Source organism: Mustela lutreola, chromosome X, assembly GCF_030435805.1.
Source record: "Mustela lutreola isolate mMusLut2 chromosome X, mMusLut2.pri, whole genome shotgun sequence".
NCBI classification, from domain to species: Eukaryota; Metazoa; Chordata; class Mammalia; order Carnivora; family Mustelidae; genus Mustela; species Mustela lutreola.
This window is the reverse complement of record NC_081308.1, coordinates 102614785-102625974: the sequence shown is the minus strand read 5'-3', so window position 1 is coordinate 102625974 and position 11190 is coordinate 102614785.

Sequence of the window (11190 nt, the reverse complement as noted above, 5' to 3'; positions counted from 1 at the left end):
CCAGCAAGTCAAGCCTGTTCTCTCCCGCACACTTGGGCCTCATCCAGCTGACCTTGCATGCTCTGCCAAGAATTTAGGTCAGGTCACCAACTTCTCCAAGCGCGGTGACAACCTTTTGATGTGCTTTTTTGCCTCCAACGCTCCTGTCATCCCTGATCCAACACCCACACCATCCCCAGCCTGGTCCCTAAAGCAGCCCCCACTGATATGCCCAAAGCAGCGGAGAGGAGGGCCCCAACACACATTTCTCTCCAACTCGTAGGTGCCCAAAGTGCCCCTTATTTTGGTAAGTTCTGGGGACCCGGCTGACATATTAGCTAGCTTACTCTGGGGCAGAACCCAGCTTCTCTGACTTTTCTTACTGGCATCAAATTTTCCTGGGCAGAAAGGAAGGCATGTGAAATGAAAAGTAAGTTTTGACACCAATGAGGAAGGCAGGGGAAGGCCCAGAGTAGGGTAAGGTGCAGGTCCGCAGGGCTAGGGCCATTCCCAGGATTGGAGAAAAGTGGCTTCCAGGGAAGGGCTGGGCTGGGTCCTGAAGGAACCATCTTGAAGAAAGTGCGCGAGGAGGAAGGCATTGCCTTGGGAAAGGGAAGGTCAGAACGGCCAGCTCCTGCACTGACTGGGTGGAAACTTCCCTCCGGGGTGGTGCCATCTAAGACTTGCCTGGGGGAGAGTGCTACCATCTCCCAGGAGGTGGTCCAGGCTTCCTTCCGAAAGGGAGGGGGAAGTCAGGGAGAGGGAGTTGGGGGTGGGGCTGTAAAGGGGTGGTGGCTCTTCCTCTGAGACCAGCCCCTTTCCCTGAACTCTTTGGGAATTCACCTTTTACCTCTCTCAACCCTACAGCCCTGTAACACCCGCCTGGGGGAGGTGATGAGGCTTCCAAATCTGTAAACTGCCCAAAGCTACAAAGTACAAAACAAAACATGAGTCAACATAGCGGTGCAAGGTCTTTTTTGTCCGACAGATACTGGTTGTGTAGACCTCACTGTCCTCAGGATTAAAGTCCAGATTCCAATCATAATTTGCAAGTCTCTTCAAGATCTGGCCGCTGCTAAGGGAGGACATGTCTGTCAGAGGGTACAAACTTGCAGTTATGAGTAAGTTCTACAGATCTAGCATGCAGCGTGGCATTAATAATTAATCAGACTATATGAGATACTAGAAAGTTATTAGGAAATTTACCAGGAAATGTAACTAGCAAGTTGCACTCTGACGTCATCATTTCATAATATATAAATGCGGCGAACCATCACGTTGTCATCTTAAACTTACACAGTATAATCTGTGAAATATAGCTCAGTACAGCTGCGAAAACAAAGATCTGGCTGCTGTTTTTACCTCTCAGCGCTCCCCTAGCCACCGTTCCTCTGTACCTGACACCTGGACATCAACTGTTAAACTTTTACTTAGAAAGAATTTCCAATTTAGAAACCATCGGAAAAACAAAAATAGCCCAAGGAGCACCTGTAGAGCCTCTACGCAGATAAGCCTATTGTTAACATTATGCCATTGCCTTTATCATTTGGTTCTCTCTCCACATGCCCACACGTACACGTTCTGTATATACATTATACATACACATGTGCATGTACTCATGTTGTATGTCTACATCCTGTATACCACTTTATACTCGCACATGCACACTTTTTCTGAACCATGCCAGGGGGGGTTGTATACATGACGATTCTTCACTCCTCCGCTTCCATGTAGGTGAATTTCCTAAGCAGTGAATTCCCTAATTGGAGAGCCATAGTCTTCCATTAACCATGGTATGGCTTTTAGTTTCATATGTGCAACAGTGTTACAATGCTTTTTTTTTTTTTTTTTTTTTTTTTTTTTTTTTTTAGGAGAGGGAGAGAGAGGAGTGCCTGGGTGGCTCAGTTGCTAAATGTCTGCCTTAGGCTCAGGTCATGATCTCAGGGTCCTGGGATCGAGCCCCGCATCGGGCTCTCTGCTCTGTGGGGTGCCTGCCTCCCCTTCCCCTACTCCCCCTGTCCCTCTCTCTTAAAATCAATAAAGTCTTTAGAAAAAAAAAAGAGGGAAAGAGAATGCTTGGAGGGGAGAGGCGGAAGGGGAGGGAGAGGAAAGGGGAAGGAGGGGGAGGGGAGAAGCAGACTCCCCGCTGAGCACGGAGCTCTTGATCTCACAACCCTGAGATCATGACCTGCGCCAGAACCCAAAGTCAGATGAGTAACTGGCTGAGCCAGCCAGGCGGCCCTACTGTCACAATACTTTAATCTACTGTCCGTATTGCAGCTTTGTCAGGTGACCCACTGATGCCCTTTAGAACATTTCTTCCCTTCCAGTATAGGAGCTGCTCAGGATCAGGTGTTGCCTGGAGTTGTTCTTTCTGTTCAGCTTGTGTTGATCTGGAACACCCCACGGCATCTTTGGGTCTCTTCTGACCTTGCTGTTTTTGGACAGATCACTTCCCCCTCCTGCCAATTTAAATATTCGCGTTTTTCTTTCCTGCCAAAATTTCTCGGCAGAATGCACCTCATGCTGTGCTTGCCTGGGGTTTCCTCATGATCAGATTGCTGCTGGCAATCTCTGCTGGCACACGGTGTAGGTAATAGGGTGTCCGATCCAGGGGCGCTTAGCCTAGATCTGTCTCTCCTTGGTGATGCTAATTTTGATCACCAGTTCAAGGTGGCATGGGAAGTCTCCACCCTATAGCTACTTTTTTTCCTCCCTTGCATATAATAAACAGTCTGTGGGGAGACACTTTTTAAGACCATCAAATATCCTGCTTCTCATTAAAGTCTCCACTGGGGGGCGCCTGGGGGGCTCAGTCAGTTAAGCATGGGACTCGAGATTTCTGCTCAGATCCTGATCTCAGGGTGGTGAGATGAAGCCCGCGTGTGGCTCTGCGCTGGTCATAGGACCTTCTTAAAGTTCTCTCTCTCCCTCTGCCCTCTCCTACCCCTGCTAATGAAATGAATGTATGAATGTATGAAACCTCCACTGGGCTTAGCATGCATAGTCTGATCCAGCCCTTACAATGATAGCTGCAAAATGACGAGTTTCCAGGGCGGCTTGGGTGGTTCAGCTGGTTGAATGTCTGACACTCTAGATTTTGATCTCAGATCGTGAGTGATCTCAGGGTCCTGGGATTGAGCCCCATTTTGAGCTCTGCGCTTAGAGTGGAGTCTGCTGAGATTCTCTCTCGCCCTCTGCCCCTGCCCCTCCCCTGCTCTCGTGTGTGCATGCTCTCGAAATAAAGTCTTCTAAAAAAATGACAAGTCTCCTACTCCCACACTCCCTCCATCCACAGTCACCAGGTGGTCCTTGTGCTCTAGCCATTGCGAGCCACCGCCCGTTTGCCACACCTGCCAAATACTCTCGGCTCTTATTTGTTCCTCAGCCTGGGCTGCCACAAATGATGCCCAACTCCAGGGACCCCAGGGCGGCGCCATTCACACTGCAGCCATGCCAAGTAGCAGCTGTGGGTCTTGATTTAGATGAAACTTCCTCCTGGAAGCTTTCCCAGATTCCCCAAGTGCTGGTCAGACAGCCATGCTTTTTCCTCCCAAAGATCCACCTATAGACCCTCATCACACTGTATTAATCTTGTCTTTTTGCTTCTTTGCCTCCCCCATTGCACTACACACTCCTTAAGGTATGACTTTTTCTCTCTTGTTCTCTGCTGTGCCTTGCCCAGAATATGTATTCAGCAAATGTCAGATCAGTGAATGAGTTTGGTCTCGTGTTATAGTTAGTTAACTACGTGTATCCATATAGCTGCCCTCTCTGGTAGAGAACAAAGTCCTTAAGGACAAGAACGACACTTAAGGGCACCTGCGTGGCTCAGGTCAGGTCCGTTAAGCGTCTGCCTTCAGCTCAGGTCATGGTCCCAGGGTCCTGGGATCAAGTCCCAGAGTGGGCTTCTCCCTCTACTTGCTGCTTCCCCTGCTTGTGCTCGGTCTCTCTCTCTCTGGCAAATAAATAAATAAAATATGAAAAAAACCAAAAACAAAACCCACACTTAATTCATTTCTGTGCCCTCTTCCCCTCCTCTCAGTACTTGGCACAGGGCCTGGTTCCTAGCAGGCACTCAACAAAGGCTCACTGAATAAGTCTGGATGTGTATTGCTTGGTAAGGATAAGCTCCTTGCCCTCACCTTTCTGCAGAACTGCACTAAACTTTGTTTAGGTGATACCTGGGAACCAGGCAGTATGCCGTTCGAAGCCCTGCTGTCCCGGCACAGGTGGGCTCGGCCCTGCCTGAACACAGGTAATGCAGGGGTATGTGGTCAGGGCCATGAGGGTTCCCATTACAGAGGGATGTCAAAACCTGAGTGAGTCTCCAAGGGTGACTGAAGGCTCACTGGGACCCATCCTTGAGGCTCTGAAGTTCTCCTAGATGACAGTCCCTGGCTCCTCCCATGGAACTTTCTAGGAGCCCCTGCAGAGCGGACTCTGGAAGGCTTTCTGGGGCTAGGGCACTTGGAAAGCTCACTGCTTGGGTCAGCATAAAACAGAAACAGGAGACCCAGCCCTTTGAAAAGCACAAGGCACCTCTGTTGTCTGGAGCCCAGCCTGCCAATTGGGCAGAATGAACTCCGATGCCCACCAAGCCCTGGACCTGGATTCCCCGCTGGTGTCTCGCTCCACAGCCCTGCCGGGCAGAGGCCCGTTGCCATGGCAGCACAAGCGCCTTTGGGGAGGCTAAATGCTTAGCCCAGCTCCTGGAAGGCCCTGGCTGGGGAAGTTCCCAGGAGGGCTCTTCTCAGCCCCCTAGTGATGGAGTGGGGTCCCAAGGGCAGCCCCAGGCAAAGGCCAGTGTCATAGGACTTTAGCTAGCACAGTCCTGCCTTTATACAGACTTTTTGTCTAAATAGAGGCTATTCTCCAGGCTTCCCTCTGTGTCAGAGATGCACCAAACACTCCAGAACGTTCAGCTTTTTCCCAGGCACCAATGAGCCCCAGATCCATCAGGGGCAGCCTTGAAACTTACAGGCAGGGACTAGGGGAACTGGATCTAACACAGGAACCACTAACAGGAACATTTTCGTTTTTATTTCTAAAGCACGTGTACAGGGGGCGTCTGGGTGGCTCAGTGGGTTAAGCCTCTGCCTTCGGCTTTGGTCGTGATCTCTGGGATCTCGTGATCTCTGGGATCACGTGATCCTGGGATTGAGCCCCAGGTCGGGCTCTCTGCTCAGCGGGGAGCCTGATCACCGCCCCCCCCCCGCCTCTCTGCCTACTTGTGATCTATCTCTGTGTGTCAAATAAATAAATAAAATCTTAAAAAAAAATAAAAAATATAAGCTCGTATATAGCATTGACCATAGGCCAGGCACTGTTTTAAATGCTTTGAGATCTGTTAATTCATTAATTCTCATAACCACCCTTTAAAGTAGGTCCAGTCATCATCCCCATTTGATCGTTGAAGAAACTGAGGCACAGAGAGGTTAAATAACTTGCTTCAGGTCACACAGCTGATAAATGGCAGAGTAACTCCAGCCCAGGCAGTGTGACCCCAGACTCCTGTTCTCTTTACTCTTCTGTCCTGCTGCCTCCCTGGGTTTATCATCCTTGGGAGCACAGAGCAGGACAGGGAGTGACCTTTCCCTTTCCCGTTTTCCTTTCTTCTGTAGGCCCTTTTATATGGATGAGGTACATGGGTCCAGCTTGTTCTCCAGTCACATCAGAGACAGAGAGAGGGAGAAAGAAAATGAGGACATTGGATGCTCAGATGCTTCTGGAAAAGTCAGCTCTGGTGGGGGCTGAGGTGTACCTCTGGGGTTTGGATACTCCTGCAGTTTATTTTCCGAGCCTAGATTCTGAGCTGAGTGTGCTGAGAGTCTCCCCAAAGACGAACACGGCATTAAAAGCCTTGTAACTCAGCCTCAAGCAAAAACAACCACCGAAAAGCGGCCCCAGCTAAGCTTTGGCTTGTCACCGAGCAGAAATGGGAAGAAGAGGAGTACACTGGGGTAGATGACAAGTTGTTTACAGTGAGCAAGGCCGTAGTGGCCTCATAAGTCTCAGTCCCGAGCAAGTACAGCCAGAATAGCAAGCCTGGACAGGTAACGCACTGCTGTTCCCGTGGAAATAGTAATGGGGACAGTGCCTGTGCCCAGGGCTGGGATGAGGGCAGCATGTTTTTGTTTTTGTTTTGTTTTGTTTTAGATTTTATTTATTTATTAGACAGAGATCACAAGTAGGCAGAGAGGCAGCAGAGAGACTGGGGGGGGGGGACGGGGAGGGGAAGCGGGCTCCTTGCTGAGCAGGGAGCCCGATGCAGGGCTCCATCCCAGGACCCTGGGATCATGACCTGAGCCGAAGGCAGAGGCTTAAGCCACTGAGCCACCCAGGAGCCCCAAGGGCAACATATTTTGCAGCAAAAACCTTCAAGCACCGAACTTTTTTTAAAGGGATACTTGTATGGTGCTCTGCTGAGCACAGGGACCACAAATAGGAGTAAAAATGCATAGATCCATCTGAGGAGGGCAACAGCAGTGGGAGAGAGACTGAGCAGTCACCACCAACCCCTTGGGCCGGTAAATTTACTATCAGAGGCACATGTTACCTATGCAGACTATAAGTCAGGGGCACCCAGCTGGCTCAGTCGGAAGAGTCTGCGGCTCTTGATCTCAGGATTGTGGGTTCTAACCCTATGCTGGGTGTAGAGATGTCATAAATAAATAAAACTTAAAAAAAAAGTAAAGTGCCAGGGTTGGGGCGCCTGGGTGGCTCAGTCATTAAGCCTCTGCCTTCGGTTCAGGTCATGATCCCAGGGTCCTGGGATGGAGCCCCACATCAGGCTCCCTGCTCAGTGGGAGCCTGCTTCTCCCTCTCCCACTCCCCCTGCTTGTGTTCCCTTTCTCTGTGTGTCTCTCTCTGTCAAATAAATAAAATCTTTAAAAAAATAAAATAAAGTGCCAGGGTTGTTGACAACAACGAAGGAACCAGGATGGAATGGAATTGATGGAATTGACCAATTGGCCTTCCTGACTTGGGACACACTTCAGGCTTTTGCCATGGGGGTTATTTCCAAGAGGTCTTCTTACTACATCCTGGCTGAAAAAAGACACCCGTTTGCTAGTTGTTTTTCCAAACATGTCACACAAGGAGACCGATAATCTGGCAAGAACGCAGAGGCAGACGGAGCCCTGCCCAAGGCAGAAGGGAGTTTGTCCTTCCACAGGCTCTGACCGCATCATCCGCCCTTCATGGACAAAAGTGACTCTGTGGGTGACAGCCCGTCACCTTGCAGACACGCCTCTGTCCCCAGCCTGGCCCTGGCCCTGGCTCAGAGAAGTGTTTCCCCATCGGCTCTGGCTAGTGGGCCAGGGGCCAATGCCTCCGGCGGGATGCCACAAGAATCTGCGGAGGGTCTAGCCCTAGCTGGAGAACAAGGGTCGGCTATTGGGTGGGGGCAAGGGGACAAGGCAGTCTTCTGGTGACGTGTGGTTTTTCGACCACCCTTTGGATTCCTGCCCTGAATTTCCTTCTGCACCTCACCCCAGGCCCCCAGGCTACCTTCAGGCTTGCTCTCTGCGAAGCGCATCCCACCTGCTGGGAAGTAGGTGCAAAAAAGCATGACCTTTCCGGAAGGTTTCCAGGGGTCTCTGGGCGGGGCTCAGCCCTGTGCAGGCATTCTGTCTTGCAAGCGATCCTCCCGGACATGCTCCCAAGGAAAGGCTTCCAGCCGCGTGCCTTCTACGCTGAAGAAGCTCAGCCCCGCAGAACCAGCTAGAAAGTAGTGGGGACCGGTCGGAAATCAGTCCGTGTGGGTACGAGCCCATCACGGCTGCGCTTAACCACTCCGGGCCGCTTTCTCTCATAAATTTAATTTTAATCTTCACCTAATCCGACTTTATTCGGGCAAGGAAAAGTGCTGCCAAAAAAATTACTTACGGTATCTTCAGGCTAAATATAGTATCTCTTGTTTTGGGGCTCTTCAGGCTGAGGCCTCCCCGCCCCCCAAGGGCCCGTGGGACCCAGGGTTCGCTGGGTGCCTACCATGTGGGCAGCCCGAGTCAAGGCCCTAGAAAGATCTGCTAACAGGGAAAGTTAAATTAAGCTTGTAAAATCAGTATGGAAATGAAAGCCTTAGACCAGGCCCTGGGACTCAAGATGTCAGGAACCTCCTTCTCCCCTCTCCCCCGCACCCCTCCTTTACCGCCCTGGGGGTGGGGTGGGGGGAGGGCGCTGTCTGGGGATGAACATTTGACAGCTGAAAGTAAGGCGTTTGTGGGTGGAAGCTGACTTCTAGGTCCCGCTGGGTCACGGTGGAGGAATTCTAGATACGCGTCAGACGGCTTCATTCTGTGCTCCCGGGTCTGCACCTGCAGAGAAAACACTGGGGCTCTTCTCTTCTGCGGCTTGCAGAACTGGTGAGTTCTACGTGCCAAGTAGGTTAAGGGAGGCTCAGCTAGCTGGTAAAAGGTGATTTCTGGGTGTGTCTGTGAGGGTGTCTCTGGAAGAGATTAGCGTTTGAATTGGGAGACTGAGACACCATTGGCCTCACCAGTGTGGGCTGCAGGAAAGGCACATTTGCCCTCTCCGCCCCTCCTTTTCTTTTGCTTGAGCTGGGACATCCATCTTCTACTGCCCTCAGACATTGGTGCTTCGGTTCTTGGGGTTTTGGACTTGGACCAGGACTCGTGCCATCGGCCACATGGTTCTCAGGCCTTTGGACTCGGAGTTACACCAGTATTTTCCTGAGTCTCCAGCTTACAGGTGGCTGTTCTTGTGACCTCTTGGCCTTCCTGATCTCACGAGCCAGTTCCTATAATAACTATCTCTTCTAGCGGCGCATGGGTGGCTCAGTGGGTTATGCATCTGGCTGTGGCTCAGGTCATGATCTTGGGGTCCTGGGATAGAGTCCTGCATTGGGCTCTCTGCTCAGCAGGGGGTTTGCTTCTCCTTCTCCCTCTGCCCCTGTGCTCTCTCTCTCTCTCTGTCATGCACTCACGCTCTCTCTAATAAATAAAATCTTAAAAAAAAAAAAAACTATTTTTCTACCTTTCTATCACTGATCTATCTCTACCTCCTATTGAGAACTCTAATGCACTTGCTCTCTTGGATTTGCCTTCCTCTTCTAAAATGGCGAGGCTGGAAACCAAGAGACTTCTCTACTAATCACCTGAGACCCCCCCCCCTTTTTTTTTTCCACATCACGTCCTCAGCTTCTTAATACTGAAATGGGGAGCCAAGCAGCCTCCCCAGCCTGGCAGCCACTGGGCCCCTATGAGGCAGCCCCACCCTTGCCAATGCAGACCAAGTGGGCCCTTCATTCAAGGCCACCTGTCAACCTTGAAGACCTCACCCCCTTGCCCTCTATCTGGATGCCCTCTCCATTCCGTGCTCACAACTCCTGCCTCTTCACCTTCCACGACTCAGGGTAAAACCCACCACCTACTACCTTGTCACTGTGTCTTCCAGGTTTTTTCTGTATCCAGTAGGTACCAGATTGCTTTACTGATGCTACGAACAGTAACAAGGATGACGGCCACCATTTATTAAGTATCATTTGCCCAGGCAATGGCTCACTGATACATTGTCCCACTGAAACCCTATGAGGTGGTGGCTGTTAGTACTGTCCCCATTTTCCAGATGAGAAAACTGAGGTTGAGTAGCTTGTCCTAAGACATACAGTTAAGATGTGATAGAGCTGGGAGCTAGACCAGAAGCAGGGAGCCGTGCCAAGTCTGAGCACGAAGCCATGTCCCCTGGCATCAGTCAGGGCCTGCGGCTTCCCAGCACTCACCCTCGTGGCCACATCATGACTCGCACACCTCTGCTAATGAGGGCAGGGGAGGGGACTACCACCAAGGATCCTGCCTCTGCTGGCTCATTTAGGCGCCGGAGAATCTGACAAGGGAAGCTGGCCTTTTCATACCCCGCGTTTCTACGGTGACTGGACTCCCAGAGATAACATCTGCCCCCTTGTGGACTGTGTTTTTCTGACATTTTGGGAGAAGAAAAGAAAATACACGTGCGTCTCTAAAATTCCTGCGAAAATACCACAGCCCGAAAACGTGGCAGTGTCTGGGAATCGGCCACTGTGGCTTTCCTTGACCAGGCATGGCAGAAACCCCTGGGAGTCTTCTGGGTTCTTCTGCTCGTCGCCTAGGGGCTCCAGCCAGCACTCGGTGCCCTGTTCTTCAGCGGTAAAGCCCACTTGGTAGGTCTCTGTCTCTTCCCGAGCTCATCCCTATCTCCCCACTTAGTTTGCACGCATGTACCCTGCGGTCTCCTTTTGGAAATAACAAGGCCCCTCGATCTTCCTTTCCCCATCAGCCCTTTCTCTCTGTCTCCCCTATTGCCAGCACCCGGAAACCCGCATCTGCTCCCTCTGAAGCCGTGTGACGGTGAGGGCTCCCAACCATCCCTGCAGGTGGCAGCAGGCACTGATGCACTTTTTGTCACTGAGACTTCAGGACAACGCTGTGAAATGGGGCTTACCATCAGAGGGGAAAATGAGACTCCGAGACGTTAGGTGACTTGTCAGAGGTCACCCGTGCAATCGCAGGCAGAGCCGGCCCTCAGACTCACAGCTCTCTTACTCCACGATCTACACCTTTCTGCAAATGGCCACATTCGGCCACTCGCTTCACTGAATATTTGTAGAGCTCTTTCTGTGTGCTGGTTCCCGTTCTTGGTGCTGAGGATATAGGGAGGAACACGCAGGCCATGGCTCTGTCCCCACTTCTTAGAGCTTCCAATCCAGCCGGGGGGAGAGAATGTTCTCGAAAGCCGCTGCGTCCTTCTGGTTTCTGTTTGTCCGCTTGTCCTGACTCAGTGTATGGGAAACTCTGGTTTCCACTTGGCCAGATTCATTTGCTCATTTGTCGGTTCCTTCCACAAACGCTTTCTGAGGACCTACTATGTGCCGAGGACGGTGCTAGGTGTGGGACATGATAGTGAGCTAAAGCAGAGGTCCGCGGCCTCTGGCACAACCTTCCTGCCTCTGTCTAGAGGCCCTGCCCTATGCCTCTTTACTGAAATCCAGTCTGATCCTCAAGGCATGGGGTGAGCCTGGCCTCCACCAGCCAAAGCCCACTGTTCTCATTGTCACCTAGAACGCACTTTCTTCCTCCTTCAAGAAGCAGTTAGCAAGCAGCTACTGTGTATTTTAGCAAACGGAAAAAATCAAACCTTTTGTGGAGCCTCTCTGAACGCACAAAGAGCTTTATTAATATTTGATTGCTTGATTGTTGCAAAACGCTACCG